At 38.3% G+C, this 16538-nt stretch overlaps 2 pseudogenes; both read right to left on the bottom strand.

Moving 5' to 3' along the window:
* Positions 1–941: 941 nt before the first annotated feature.
* LOC122128311 overlaps positions 942–16538 on the bottom strand; it is a 31671-nt pseudogene continuing 16074 nt past the window's right edge.
* Positions 3441–7324, bottom strand: LOC122128312 (annotated as a pseudogene).

The raw sequence follows: 16538 nt of genomic DNA, 5'->3' as shown, positions 1-16538 counted from the left end.
CTAAAACTAAACCAAGATGAGTTAAACCATCTTAACAGGCCCATATCAAGCAGTGAAATAGAAACAGCAATAAGAGACCTCCCATCTAAGAAAAACCCAGGACCAGATGGTTTTACAACGGAATTCTGCAAGGCATTCAAAGCAGAGCTCACACCAATACTCCTCCAACTCTTCAATGAAATTGAAAGAGAAAGTTCATTACCAAACTCATTCTATGAAGTCATCATAACCCTCATCCCAAAACCTGGCAAGGACTCATCAATAAAGAGAACTATAGACCCATTTCTTTGATGAACATTGGTGCAAAACTTCTCAACAAAATTTTGGCCAATGGACTTCAACAATTTATCCAAAAAATCATACACCATGATCAAACAGGATTCATTTCAGTGATGCAAATTCATCACACCAACAAGAGCAAGGATAAGAACCATATGGTTATCTCAATAGATGCAGAAAAAGCATTCGACAAGATCCAACACCCCTTTATGAAGAAGGTTCGGGAAAAATTAAGAATCCAGAGAACATTCCTTAGTACAATAAAGGCTGTATATGACAAACCTACAGCCAGCATTATACTTAATGGTGAAAAACTAAAGCAATTTCTTCTTAACTCAGGAACAAGACAAGAATGTCCACTCTCTCCACTTTTCAATTTAGTATTAGAATGCCTAGTTACAGCAATAAGATAAGATGCAAACATAAAAGGGATCCCAATAGGGAAAGATGATGTAAAACTCTCCCTCTTTGCAGATGACATGATCTTGTATTTAAAGAATCCCATGGACTGCACTCCCAAATTACTCAAGCTGATTCAAAACTTTGCCAAAGTAGCAGGGTATAAAATTACCCCTCAAAAATCAGTGGCTTTTCTGCATGCCAACAATGAGAAGAGCACAGTTGAAATCAGGAAAGGAATTCCATTTGTAATAGCCCCACAAAAAATGAAATACCTAGGAATTAACCAAAGAAGTGAAGGACATCTATGATGAAAACTTTAAAACCCTGAAAAAGGGAATCAAAACAGAACTTAGAAAGTGGCAAAACCTCCCATGCTCCTGGATTGGAAGGATCAACACCATGAAAATATCAATACTTCCCAAGACTATCTACAAATTCAATGCGATACCTATCAATATTCCAACCTCATTCTTCAAGGAAATAGAAGAGGCAATCCAAAAATTCATATGGAACAATAGAACACCCCAATAGCAAAAATGATCCTTAACAGAAAGAACAGTGCTGGAGGAATATCAATACCAAATTTCAATCTCTACTACAAAGCCATATTAATGAAAACAGCTTGGTACTGCACAAAAACAGACCTCAGAACCAATGAAATAGAATTGAAAACACAGAAATGAACCTACATACCTATAGCCAACTAATCTTTGATAAGGGAGCTAAAAAAAAAAAGTATGGAAGAAAGACATCCTCTTCAGTAAATGTTGCTGCCAAAATTGGTTAATCACTTGTAGAAAACTAAAGCTAGATCCGTATATATCACCCTGCACCAGAATCAACTCCAAATGGATCAAAGACCTGGGAGTCAAAGCAGACACTCTGAAAACATAACAGGATGGAATAGGAGAAACCCTAGGTCTCCTTGGCACAGGCCAAAATTTTCTTAATAGAGACCCAGAAACACAACAAATCAAAGAAAGGTTGGACAAATGGGATTGCATGAAATTGCAGAGCTTCTGCATGGCAAAGGATATAGCTAGCAAGATCAATAGAAAGCCCATGGATTGGGAGAAGTTCTTCACTAGCCATACCACAGACAAATGTCTCATATCTAAAATATATCTGGAAGTCAGAAAATTAAATCTCCCAACAACAAATCCTCAAAGAAATAACTGCCCAATAACTAAGTGGGCCAAAGGCTTAAACAGCAACTTCTCTGAAGAAGCAAGAAGGATGGCCAATAGACAATGAAGAAATGCTCAACCTCCCTAGCCATAAAAGAAATGCAAATCAAAACAACATTGAGATACTACCGCACCCCAGTTAGAATGGCTATAATCAAGAACTCTAATAACAACAGATGCTGGAGGGGATGTGGACAGAAGGGAACCTTACTGCATTGTTGACCCAGCAATCCCACTTTTGGGCATTTACCCAAATGATCACAAATAAGACCATACTAAAGCTACCAGCACAACTATGTTTATTGCAGCATTATTTACCATACTGCGATATGGAACCAGCCCAGATGCCCCTCAGTTGATGAATGAATCAACAAAATGTGGTATGTATACACAATGGAATTCTATGCCTCCATCAGAAAGAATGATATTGCTCCATTTGTTAGGAAATGGAAAGACTTGGAAAAATTATATTAAGTGAAGTAAGCCAGGCCCAAATAAACATATGTCTGATGGTTTCCCTTATTTGCAATAACTAGTATTTGTCTGAGACAAACAGAAACTGTCACACAAGTTGATGTTAGGCTACATGTACCTCAAGATAAAGATTTATATTGTTTTTCTTTCTTGCAATTGTTTCCTACATATTTATAAGATGATTTCTTTGTGGCTTTGTATGTACCTCCCCTGGGTATAAGCCCTGCTTTCACTGTATTTGATGTTGATATAATTTGTGGAGGGGAAGGGAAAAACAAACTGTTTAAATAGGGTTACAGGTGGACCCATTACAACAATGGGATGTAAAAGACGTTATGTCGAAAAACGAACTCTACAACTTTGGCAGGGTGGGGGGTGGGGGGTTGGGGGGTGGTAGGGGGATGTGGGGTGAGGGGGTGGAGAGGGGAAGGAATGATATGGGGAAACAAAGGACGAAGCAATAATGCTTGATAAGAAATGTACTCACTATCTTGCTCACGTAATTGTAACCCCTCTGTATGGTATTTTCACATATATATATATATATATATATATATATATATATATATATGTACAGAGAGAAAGAGAGAGAGAGAACTATACAGTAAAGGGGGTAACAATGCTCGATAAGAAATGTACTCATCACCTTACTCATATAACTGTAACCCCTTGTACAGTATCTTTACAATAAAAGAAAGTTTTAAAACAAAAAAATTCCTCTCTTTCCCTTATGTCATATATCTTGTCTTTTATTCCAGTTAAGAAAAAAATGTGTAATCCATGGTGGTTGGAAGACTGGATCTTTCCCTCTTTGGGTAGTAGCTGAATTTTTGTTGACAGTCCTAATAAATTATGTAATTCCTCTTTAGTTCTAAGCAAGTCTTAGCTTATGTCCACCTTTCCTTCAAAGAATATCTTTACTCTTCCATTAGGATACCAATACTTGGAGAGTTTGGACAGCAAGTTTCTAGACAGGAATCAAGTCGCTTTCAATCATGTGTTTGTTATGCAGAGATGGGAAAAGATATGGAAGAATAGCAGGGAAGGAGGATGAGAGAAATGTAAGTTCACTGTGAGCGTTGGCAGAAAGCAAGTCTTTCAAAGCTGTTGTTGGCATTTCATGAAGGCCCAGGCTGCTACAATGGGGAGAGCAAACAGTGGCAACAGCATCACAGCTACAGAAATACTTTGTGGCTCCCCTTCATCTTGACGTCCTATAGGTCTATTCTGCACCTGTCACCGGTGCTGCACTCTCAGGGACAGAGCATAGTTTGCATTATTTAAGAGGTCCACAGCATCCTGGTGCAGCATGTTCTTTTTGTCTTGACCATTTATAAAGAGGAGCCACATTCTCTTTGATTGGGAGGACATGGATACCAATGTCATTGGAGACATTGTCCTATCGACAATGTTGAAAGCCAGCTCTATGAGTCCTCTTAAAAGACTGATTTCTTGCTCAGGGAACAAATAATCTACTCTCTTGTTCAAGGTTTGAACAAGAGAGTCTGAAGCTCAGGTAGGTGCCACAGGGGAGAAGGTGAATCAATCTCTTCAGCACATCCCCAGCTGGGCCCTTAACTCTCTGGAAGTATTGAAGCATCCTTCCCATCTGTCTTTTTCTAGTTGTTTGATTGTGGGTGTCCAATTTGTTTTCTCCCAATATTTTGTCAACACATCTCCTCATCCTCAGTAACTGAGTTTGAATATTATTGCTTGGAATTGTTCCATTTGCATCCTTACCTAGAATTTTCTATAACTGTTCGAATGACTGTATGATTGAGTGATTGACATGTTGTTTGTTTTGTGAGATAGTGTACTGCCACCACAGCCAGGTGTGTCCTGAACTGTCCAGCCTCTACACCTGCCTCCCATTACCTGGATCACACGTGTGGACCTCTGTTTCTCACCCACTGAAGAGGATTTCAGTAAACCATTCTAATTTTTCCTTTTTGGTCTTCGCTGTGATCTCCACTAGATGATTTCATTTGCTTTACTTCTCACTCATCCTGAGGTTTTGGAGTAAATGTATGTACTATTATTTATGCATGTTTGTATGCATGTACCTTTGGATTGGTACTTGTTTTCTGAACATGTTACTCCATGAGTGGCTCATGAAGACTTGAAGCATCTTTTCAGCTGGGCTTTTCTTAGTGTTTGATTAGTGGTATCCAGTGGGTTATTGTGCTGAGGCACATTCAGGGTTCATAGCCTCCTCCACATGGGGCATTAATATGAGTTCTACACATTGACACAATTACATGATTAATTGTTTTTTTTATTGTGAAAATACCGTACAGAGGGGTTACAATTACATGGCAAGGTAATGAGTACATTTCTTATCAAGCATTGTTGCCTCCTCCTTTGTTTCCCCTTCCCAACCCTTCCCATCTCCCCGTCCCCCTGCCTCACCCTTACCCCTGAGCCAAAGTTGTAAAGTTCGTTTTTCTACATAACGTCTTGTACATCTCATTGTTGCAATGGGTCCACTGTATCCCTATTTAAACAATTTGTTTTTTCCCTTCCCCTCCACAAATTATACCAACATCAAATACAATGAAAGCAGGGATTATACCGTGGGGGAGGGACATACAAAGCAACAAAGAAATCATCTTATAAATATGTTAGAAACGATCACAGGAAAGAAAAAAAACTTTGAATACTTATCTTGGGGTTCATTTCATCTAACATCAACTTATCATAATTAATTGTTGGGTAGAATCTTATTTCAATATTTACAGGGTTCTGTGCATTTTTTTAAAATTTGTGAGTCTGGCTTGGATCCCCACATGATGATTTCTTTGCTTGGGTGCTCACTTATCCTGTGGTGTCTGCATAAATGTCCGTACTTTTATTGATGTATGTATGCATGTATGTATCTTTTGATTCATAAACCATTAATTTTCCTCTTTGGCCTTCACTGTGAGTTCCATGAGATGATTTCCTCTGGTTTTTGCTCAATATCCTATTGTTTCTGGATAAACATATGTACTTTTATTGATGTACATATGCATTTATCATTTGATTGGTATTTTCTCTGAATATGATACTGCATACATGTCCCAGAAATATTTGAAACATCTTTCCACTCTGACTTTATATTTGTGTTCAACTAAATAGTAGTGCCCAAGTCATTTTTGTGCCCAGACATATTCAAGAATCATACCCTACTCTGCATGGGTCATTAACATGAATTCTACTTATTGATACACTTAGATACTTCCTGCTTGTTTAAATGTGTATTTTTTGTTTTTGTGGGTCTGCCTGTTATACAGAAGACCAGACATGACCTGACTTCTGCAGCCTCCCACATCTACCCCCTTTCAGTATCTGTGTCCCACATATGGACCCCCTTTCTGTCTCACAGTTGTTTTTTTTTTAGGTTATTTTTGTTTTTGTTTGTTACATCAACTTAGATGTAATCTCTGAGGCTGAACTGTACTTGGTGTCTCAGTCAGTTTGCACACCTAAACTTGAATCCGGCTTCCAATGTAGCTTTTTCCTTAAATACACTCCTAGAGGGAATCTCCTGGAGTTTCTGCCAGGATTGATTGTGCAGAGTTCTCTCTACTGAGTGAAGGATCCTAGTTTGGGCTAATGTTTCTTATATCTGCTGTGGTTATTGAGATTCTTTGCTTCACACTCAGGGTCTTTTTAGCCATGGGATTTACCTTTGTGGTCAGTTATATTTTTAGTAATTTTGTGTATTTCTTAGTTTCTATCCATGTGCCACATCCATGTATGTATGTATGTATGTGTGTTTCTGTATTCATATATTTGTTATTGACATAATTGTTTTTGTCTTTATTTTCTGAGCCCAGCTATCTGTCCCTGCCACAGTCAGAGCAGGAAACCTCCAGTCTGTTGCCACTGCCTCCCAGAACCTGGATGTCACCTAGTGGTCACCAGTGAAGACTCACAGAAGTGGCTTTTTAATTTTTTTTTTTTTTTAGGCCTGGGATGTAGCTCAGTGGCAAAGTGCTTGCCTATCACGTGCAACGTCCTGGGTTTGATCCCCATACCAAAAAAGAAAAGACCAAAAAAATACAATTAAAAAAAAACAAACAAAATTTTTTTTATTGTGAAAATATTGTACAGAGGGGTTACAGTTACATGAGCAAGGTAATAAGTACATTTCTTATCAAGCATTGTTGCCTCCTCCTTTGTTTTTTCCCTACCATCTCTTCCCTGCCACCTGCTCGACTATACTCTCCCTCCCCAGCCAAATTATAAAGTTCGTTTTTTGACATAGCATCTTGTACATCTCATTGTTGCCATGGGGGTTTTCTTTCTTGCTAGTGCTGCTAACGTATTTATAAGGTACCATGTGGTTTTTTTTGTTGCTTTTATGACCCTCCTCCACTGTATAACCCTGTTTTTACTGTATTTGATGTTGGTATAATTTTGAGAGGAGAAGGGAAAAAACAATTGTTTAAATAAGGATACAAGTAGACCCATTGTAACAATCAAAAAGTGGCTTTTGATGAGTCCTTGTCCATTCTCAGTTGGCATCTGCCCTGGGATTTCAAATCCTGGACTTTCTTTGTTTGATTGTGAATTCATTTTTTCTCTACTAATTAATTTCTGTGGTTTTTACTTATGTATCTACCTATGTACAGACCTCCCAAGTTTGTATTTCTGTCTGGGTCAATGTTTGTTTCATTAGTTCCGTATATGTCCCTGGAAGTGTTGAAGCATCCTTCCAGCATGCCTTTTATCTAGTTGTTTGATTGTTGATGTCTAATATACTTTTCTCCCCAGATTTTGTCCAAACATCTCTCCATCCTCAGTAATTGAGTTTCAGTATTATTTCTTGAAATGGATCCATTTACATCCTTACCTAGACTTTTATCTGACTGATTGTTTGAATGACTGCATGAGTGACTGATGTCACTGACGTGACTGATGTTTGTTTTGTGAGACAGAGTATTGCCACCACGGCCAGGTGTGTCCTGAACTGTCCAGCCTCCACACCGGTCTCCCATTTCCTGGATCACACATGTGAGCCTGTTTCTCACCCACTGAAGAGGATTTCAGTAAACTCTTTTCATTTTTCTGAGTTGGTCTTCACTGTGATCTCTAGTAGATGATTTCATTTGCTTTGTTTGCTCACGCATCCTGTGATATTGATGTTTTATGCATGCATATATCTTTTGATCAGTAGTTGTTTTCTGAATATGTTGCTGCATTTATAGTCCAGAAAGACTTGAAGCATCTTTGTGGCCTGGCTTTTTGTTAGTGTTCCCTTAGTGGTGCCTAGTGAGTTATTATGCCCAGACACATTCACACATCATACCCTCCTCCACATGGGGCATTAATATGATTTCTACTTATTGACAAACTTACATACATTTCATGTGTTTAATATGTATGCCATCATTTTTATAGTTTTTTTGTTTTTCTTTTGTCTAGCTGTTATACAGAAGTCCAGATATGTCCTGACCTCTGCAGACCCCCACATTACCAATTTCAGTATCTGGATCACACATACTTACCCCCTTTCTGTCTCAAAGTTGTCTTTTTTATGTTTCTTTTTGTTTTATTTTTCATATCTCTGCTTGGATGTAATCTCTGAGGAAGAACTGTGCTTGCACACCTATATTTGAACTATGTTTCCACCTGGCTTTTTTCTTTAAATACACTAATTGAGGTTATCTCCTGGAGTTTTCTGCCAAGGTTGATTGTGCAGGATTCTCTCTTGTGAGTTTCCGAGTTTAGACTAAAGTTTTCTGTTTCTGCTGTTGTGATTTATATTCTTTTCTTCATATTGTATGTGTCTTTTTAGCAATGAGCTTTTTCTGTGTGTTTGAATTCATGTTTAGTGATTTCTGTATTTCTTCATTTCTATTTATGTATCAGGCATCTGACCCTCCCTGCATATTTATGTACATGTAGTTCTATATTCATGTATATTTTTCTCTCTTTTTTGTCAGTTGCAGGGCCTGAAATCTGGGCTTGGGCACTTTCCTGAGCCCTTCAGCTCAAAGCAAGGCGTTCTACCACTTGAGCCACAGTGCCACTTCTGGTTTTCTGGTGTCTAATTGTTGGTGAGAGTCTCACGGACTTTCCTGCCTGGGCTGGCATTGAACCACTATCCTCAGATCTCAGGTTCCTGAGTAGTTAGGATTGCAGGCATGAGCCACCGGACCTGGCTCATGTATATTTCTTATTGATATGTTTGTTTTGTATTTATTTTCTGAGCCAAGGTGTCCCTCCCTGAAATAGTCAGAGCAGGAAACCTCTGACCTGTTGCCACTGCCTCCTAGGACCTGGATGCCACCTATGGGCCACCAGTAGGGACTCATGGAAGTGGATTGTGGTCTGTCCTTCTCACTTCTCACTTAGGGTCTGCTCTGGGATTTGAAATCCAGGACTTTCTTCCTTGATTGTGAATTCATTTTTTTCTTACTAATTTCTGTGTTTTTTCCCTAATATATCACCTATGTGCTAACCTTTCTAATATGTATTACTCTTTGGCTCAGTGTTTGTTTCAATGAATGTCTGAGTTACACAGTTTTCCCTGGAAGTCTTTTTTTTAAGTAAAGGATATTTTATAAGAATTATATATGTATATATATACATATATATAATACATAATGGTAAATATCAGAAAAGAATTAAAAATACCTACTTTAAATTTGCAAAATTCATCATTATAATTCAGGTCGTAGGAACATTGTATATAATCGCTAAAGTAGTACAAATTTTAGATTGAAAATATAATGAAGAGGAATTGTTTTATGACTTGAAATGGATTCAGAGACCTCAACTATAATTTTAGTCTTTCTTAAAATCAAAAGAATATACATAAATAGTACACTTGCCTAAAACTTCAATATTCAATATATTTTCAAGAAAATCTAACTTATTTAATTGCATTATCAACTAAAGGTAAGTTTCTTTTTTATTTTTTATTGTGAAAATACTGTACAGAGGGGTTACAATTACATGGGCAAGATAATGAGTACATTTCTTATCAAGCATTGTAGCCTCCTCCTTTGTTTCCCCTTCCCATCCCCTCCCAGCCTCCCCTCGCTCCCCCCACCCAATCCTCCACCCCCCACCAAAGTTGTAAACTTCGTTTTCGACATGACAACTTATATTTCTCATTGTTGCAACTGGGCCACTAAAGGTAAGTTTCTACCAATCATGAGGCAGAAGTTTTCAAACTTAAATATATTTATAACCAAAAGAGGAAAGAGTGTTCCTACTGCTTGTCATTTGATTCATTTTTATATATCAAGATCTTTTTTTTTTAAACACATACTTTCCTTTTTCTTTTAATTTTTATTGTTTTTTGTTTATGTGGTACTGGAGAATTGATCCCAAGGCTTCATGCATGCTAGGCAAGCACTCTACTAAGCTTTTGAAATTTAATGTCTAGGGCTGGGAAGGTGGCTCAGTGGTAGAGTGCTTGCTTTGCATGCCTGGGGCCTTCCCCAGCACCACATAAGCAAAAGGAAAAAAGCCGGAAGTGGTGCTGTGGCTCAAGTGATAGAGCGCTAGCCTTGAGCTGAAGAGCTGAGGGACAGCGCCCAGGCCCGGAGTTCAGCCCCACAGCCGGACCCCCCCCCAAAAAAAAGAAAGAAATTTAATGTCTATACCCTTGGAGGTAAGCAGGTATAATGCAGAAGCTTCTGCATATGCCATCAGATACAAGGAACATACCAGAGGTGGATCCTCCAGTGGTGCTGGCTGAAACGAGAACTGGAATACAGATGATGTTTCTACAATGAGTTGTTATCTAAACAAGTCTCAAAAAAGCATCTTCTACTTCAAGTTGAATTGTATATTAATGTGTCACAGTTGGATAAGACAAGTATCTTCCTATCTAGCAGTTGACTCAGATGTAACACTTTTTCTCTTATAACAATGCTGTTATGTGATAGTTTTTCTTTTCTAATTGAAAAAATCAACTGTGGTGATCATCTCTGTATCTTTTTGTTGCTGCATTGTATTCTGCATGGTACCATTAATTCTACTGTTTTTAATTATTACTTAACTTGATGATGATATATTTTTAACTTTTCACTTACTTTATGAATTCTCTTGAGTATAACCTCCTCTGTGTTTTTCATTGTCCACTTCACAGAAATGTCCCGTTTTTCAATAACTCTCCTTTTGCTGTCTGTAATATAAACTTGTCACCAACTTACAGTGCCCTACTTATTGACCAATTGATTGTTAAGTGTTCTCCTCCCAACTGGAACAAAAACATTCTTTTAGGATAAAGGTTTGCAAAAGTGTCTTGACAAATCCCATGTCCAATCAATATTTATTAAATAACAACTAGATTGTCTATGTTAAAATTTATATAACTGATTGCATCAAGCAGAGTCTAGACTGTCAGGTTGAAATACATAAGGCATGCAATCTGGTGATTTATTTGGAGGCTAGAAATGATTAAACTTGATTCAGCTATCCTTGGTGCTTCAAAACCAACTTAAGTTCCACAAGAACAGGATGGTTCCTACCTCACCAGCATCCCTGTATCTCCTAAGGTCCATTCACACACAGTCTCCTTCCCAGACTTCCCCAGAAAACACCCAACAAATCCTCTCTTCCCTGAACCAAAACTCATTTCCTTCCTTTCTCTGAGAAAAACAAGTTTATTTACTTAGTAATAAAAAGCATCGCTAGTATTCAGAACCTTTGAAAAAATAGTAATCCAGGCCTTTTCAATGTAACTAAATCAGAAGCAGAGCTGATTTCTTCTCTATCCTGCTAGAAGCCATAGAATGGCCAGCAGCGTAGAGGGATTCAGATGCCACCTGAGGCCCAATCTTTTCTTTCCAGGTATGTTTCTGGTTTGCTACAGCCCTAGCCACAGCCATCTCAGCACTATGGCATCCTGGCACAATGTAACACCACAAAAGCCATTAGATAGTCCAGAGCTTGAATGATGTTTTTGAATGGTGTTTTTGAATGATCAGCTTTGAACTGAGCTATTTTATAAATTTCCTGAAGATCACCATGGTATTATGAGGAATTTGTTCTTCTACAATTTTTAATTAATTGTTTCTGCTATTACTTTTCTGACTCTGAACACCCTCTTAGAAAGTTCCTCACCACACTATGTCTGTTCTACAAAATAGATCTTTAAAAGTTCTTTAAGCTAAGCACCATTAATTCAAGGCTATAATCCTAGTTACTCAGGAGGCTGAGATCTGAGGATCGTGACCGAAAGCCAGCCCAGGCAGGAAAGTCTGTGAGACTCTTATCTCCAATTAACCACCAGAAAACTGGAAGTGATGCTGTGGCTCAAGTGGTAGAATGCTTGTCTTGAGCTGAAGAGCTGAGGGACAGCGCCCAGGCCCAGAGTTCCAAGACCCACGACTGACCAAAAAAAAATTTCTTCAATTAGGATCACCTCTTAGATCAGAAACTGAAGTAGTTTCCTTACCTCTTTAATTCTCCATAAAGCATCAATATTATACTGTCACATAAGAATGAGTGTGTGTATCTGTTATGTCATTTACTTTTTTTAAAAAAGTAAGAAGCTCTTTAATTCTCCTGTGTCCAATATACGCACTCATGAGCATAATTAGAAATTCTTAGTAAAGGCCACAAACAATTCCCAAGGAAAATCATTAAGTTAAAATCCTCTTCACTTTATGCCATACATCTTGCCTTTTATGCCAGTTAAGAAAAAAGTTGTAACCCTTGGTGAGTGGATGACTGGATATTCCCTTTTGGGGTAGTTCGCAGTCCTAGTAAATTACGTAATTCCTCTTTAGTTCTAAGCAAGTCTTAGCTTATGTCCACCTTTCCTTCAAAGAATATCTTTACTCTCCCATCAGGATATAAACACTTGGAGATTTTAAACAGCAAGGTTCTAGGCAGGAATCAAATCACTTTCAATCATGTGTTGGTTATGCAGAGATGGGAAAAGATATGGAAGAATAGCAGGGAAGGAGGATGAGAGAAATAAAAGTTCACTGGGAGGGCTGGCAGAAAGCAAGTCTTTCAAAGCTGTTGTTGGCATTTCATGAAGGCCCAGGCTGCTACCACGGGAGAGCACGGTGGCAACAGCATCACAGCTACAGGAATACTGTTTGGCTCCCCTTCATCTTGATGTCCTATAGGTCTATTCTGCAGCTGTCACCAGTGCTGCACTCTCTGGGACACAGCATAGTTTGCGTTATTTAAGAGGTCCGCAGCATCCTGGTGCAGCAGGTTTTTTAGGGCTTGGCCATGTACAGAGAAGATCTTATTACCCTCTTGGAGTGGCACATCCCGGGCTGCAGCCTCATTCTCTTTGATTCAGGGGATGTAGATACCACTGTCATTGGAGACATACTGTTGATCTGTCCCACCAACAATGTTGAGGCTCAGCTCTAGGGTTCCTATAGAAAGATTGATTTCTTCCTATAGAAAGATTGATTTCTTCCTAAGAGGTCAAATAATCCACTCTCTTGTTCTTGGTTTACTGCTCTTTGGGACTGGTCTGAAGCATAGGGAGATGCCACAAGTTTGAAGGTGAATCAAGTTCCTACTTTGTCCCAAGCTCAGCTCTAACCTCCTTGGAAGTCTTGAAGTATCCTGCCAGCCTTCCTTTTTCTAGTTGTTTCATTATTGGTGGCTAGTATACTTTTCTCCCCAGATTGTGTCAACACTTCTCCCCATTCTCAGTAACTGAGTTTGAATATTATTTCTTGGAATTGTTCCATTTGCATCCTTACCTAGAGCTTTATATGACTGATAGTATGAATGATTGTATGTGGCTGGTGAACATGTTGTTTGTTTTGTGAGACAGGGTATTGCCACCTCAGCCAGATGTGTCCTGAACTGGCCAGCCTCCACACCTGCTTCCCATTACCTGGAATTACATATGTGGGTCACTCCCACCGACTGAAGAAGATTTTAGCAAACCATTTCATTTGCCCTTTTTTTTCTTCACTGTGATCTGTCATAGATGATCTCCTTTGCTTTGGGTGCTCGCTCATCCTGTGGTTTCTAGATAAGCCTATGGACTTTATTGATGAATGTATGAATGCTTGTATTTTTTGAACAGTAGTTGTTTTCTGAATTTACTCCATATATGGCCTAGGGAGACTTGAAGCATCTTTGCAACCTGGTTTTTTCTTACTGTTCAATTAGTGGTGTCCAGTATGTTTTTGTGCCCAGACATATTCACAGATCATATGCTCCTCCACATAGGGCATTAACATGAGTTCTACTTATTGACATACTTACACACTTCATACTTGTTTAAATATGCATTTCATTATTATTGGGTTTTTTTTTGTTCTGTGAATCTGGCTGTTATTCAGAAAGGACAGACATGTCCTGCCCTTGCAGCCTCCACTTTTCAGTATCTGGATCACACATGTGGACTTCCCTTTGTGTCTCACAGTTGTCTTTTTTAGATTGCATTTTGTTTTTGTTTCTTATCTCAACTTGGATGAGATCTCTGAGGCAGAACTTTGCTTGCTCTCAGTCACTTAACATAGGGAGACTTCATTCATGTTTCTGGCCTAACTTGTGTCTTTACACTCCTAGAGAGAATATCCTGGAGTTTTCTGTCCAGGTTGGTTGTGCATAGTTCTCTCTTCTGAATAGAAGTACACTAGTTTGGACTAAAGTTTCCTGTTTGCATTGTGTTGATTTATTTACTTTTCTTCATACTGCATATTTCTTTTGATCCATGGGATGTACTAGTGCTTGGCTGCATTTTTAGTGATTCTTTTGTGCCTAGTCCCTGTATATGTATGTAGATGTGCTTCTGTATTCAAATATTTCTTAATAACATGTTTTTTTTGTCTTTATTTTCTGAACCAAAGTGTCCCTCCCTGCCACAGTCAGAGCAGGAAACCTCCAGCCTGTTGCCACTGCCTACCAGGACCTAGATGTCACCTAGGGGAGTATACTGGGGTCTGATCTAAATGGCGTTTAGCAAATTAATTTCATTTTTTATCTAGGTCTGCATCCACAACTGGACTTCATTCTTTTTTTGTTTTCTACTTTGATTCCTATTTCATTTTGTGTGTTATTTGTCTTTGTTTTAATGTATTTATGCATTTCTATTAATCTGTAGAATTTTTTACTTGTTCAGTATTTGTGTCAGTGAATGTCTTAGATACCTGTTTGACCCTGGAAGACTTTTTTTAGACTGATGTATTTTATTGGTTGATTGATTGATTGATTGATTGTCAAGGTGATATGCACAGTGGTTTCAGTTGCATAAGTAAGGTAATGAGTAAATTTCTTGTCCACCTTGTTACCCTTTCCCTCAGTTTTCTCCCTCTCCCCCAAGTAATGCAGATCGTTTCCAACATATTGTTTTGTGTATATAGCTATTGAATTGGTTCTCCCTTGTCCTTTGTTTCACCATTCTGTTGTTCCCCTTCCCTTCCATAATTCAAATAAATATATATACAATACCAGACTACCAAATAGAATAACAACAAACAGTATACCATAGGAGGAAGAACATACAAAAGAAATAAAAAAATCACATAGTACATTAAAAACAACAACAACAAAACACTTGTGTCCATGTGTTGGAGTTCATTTCGCTTAGCATCATCTTATATGGTCATATATAGATAGATGTAGAGCTATTCTGTTCATCTCCTAAGATTATCCTAGATGTATACAAATTATTGCAAATAAGGGAAACCATGGGATCTATGTTTTGGGGGTCTGGCTTACTTCACTTAATAAGATTTTTTTCCAGGTCTTTCCATTTCCTTACAAATGGGGTGATGCCATTCTTTCTGATGGAGGCATAGAATTCCATTCTGTATATATACCACATTTTCTTGATCCATTCATCTACTGAGGGGCATCTGGATTGGTTCCATAGCTCAGCTATGGTGAATAATGTGCCGATAAACATAGTTGTGCTGGTAGCTTTAGTATGGCCTTGTTTGTGGTCATTTGGGTAAATGCCCAAAAGTGGGATTGTTGGATCATAAGGGAGCTCTATGTGGAGTCTTTTGAGGAACGTACATACCAATTTTCAGAGTGGTTGAACAAGTTTACACTCCCACCAGCAATGCAGTAGGGTTCCCTTCTGGCCACATCCCCTCCAGCATCTGTTGTTCTAGAGTTCTTGATTATAGCCATTGTAACTGGGGTGAGGTGGAATCTCAATGTTGTTTTGATTTGCATTTCTTTTCTGGCCAAAGAAGTTGGGCATTTCTTCATGTGTCTGTTGGCCATTCTTATTTCCTCTTTAGGAAAGTCTCTCTTTAAGTCTTTAGCCCACTTATTAATGGGACAGTTGTTTCTTTGATGTTTTGGGTGGATTTAATTTTTTGAGTTCTAAGTATATTTTAGATATGAGGTCCTTGTCCGTTGTATGGCTAGTGAAGATCTTCTACCAATCCATGGGCTTTCTATTGATCTTGCTAGCTATGTCCTTTGCCATGCAGAAGCTCTACCATTTCATGCAATCCCATTTGTCCAACCTTTCTTTGATTTGTTGTGTCTCTGGGTCTTTATTAAGAAAATTTTGGCCTATGCCAAGGAGCCTTGAGTTTCTCCTATCCCTTCCTATAATGTTTCCAGTCTGTCTTTTTCTTGCTTTTTGATTGATGGTCTCTATTCACGTTTTCTACCCAGACACCTCCCATACTGGGTTTCAGCTTTGTATTTTGCAATTTTTGTTTCATTCTTGTTTTTGAGTGAATGAATGACTAATATAAATTTTATTTGTTTATTGAAACAACCACCTAGAATAGGTGTGCCATGAACTATCTATCCTTCCCTGTCTCTTCTCTATACCTTCCTCACACATGTTGCCTAACCATTTCTCACTCATTAAAGGACATTTTGATAAACCATTTTTCTCTTTCCTTTTTGTCTCTACAGTGGTGTGTACTTATGGATTTCCCTTTTTTTGCTTACTCATCCTATTTTTTTGATCAAACTCTTTAGTTTTATATGTGTATTTATTTATATAACTCTTTTATGAGTATGGTAGCCCAGATTTGGTCCTGGAATACTCAAGCATCTTTCCACCCTGTCTTTCACTTGTTGGTCTGTTATTTGAGATGAGGGTGTTTTCTGCCCATACAGATTCACATATCTGTCCTTAGTCAATATCTGGAATTCAATACTGTTTATACTGATTTAAACCTTTACATACTTATTTTATTTTGTTGGTTTTGAGTGTCTGGGAGTTACAAAGAAAACTAGGTATGTCCTCACCTCTGCAGCCTCCCACATCTGCCTTTCACTATCTGGATCACA

The sequence above is a fragment of the Dipodomys spectabilis genome, unplaced genomic scaffold, assembly GCF_019054845.1.
Source record: "Dipodomys spectabilis isolate Male_0828 unplaced genomic scaffold, ASM1905484v1 ptg000328l, whole genome shotgun sequence".
Classification (NCBI taxonomy): domain Eukaryota; kingdom Metazoa; phylum Chordata; class Mammalia; order Rodentia; family Heteromyidae; genus Dipodomys; species Dipodomys spectabilis.
The sequence above is the reverse complement of the archived record's forward strand: the minus strand, read 5'-3'. Positions and strand labels throughout refer to the sequence as shown.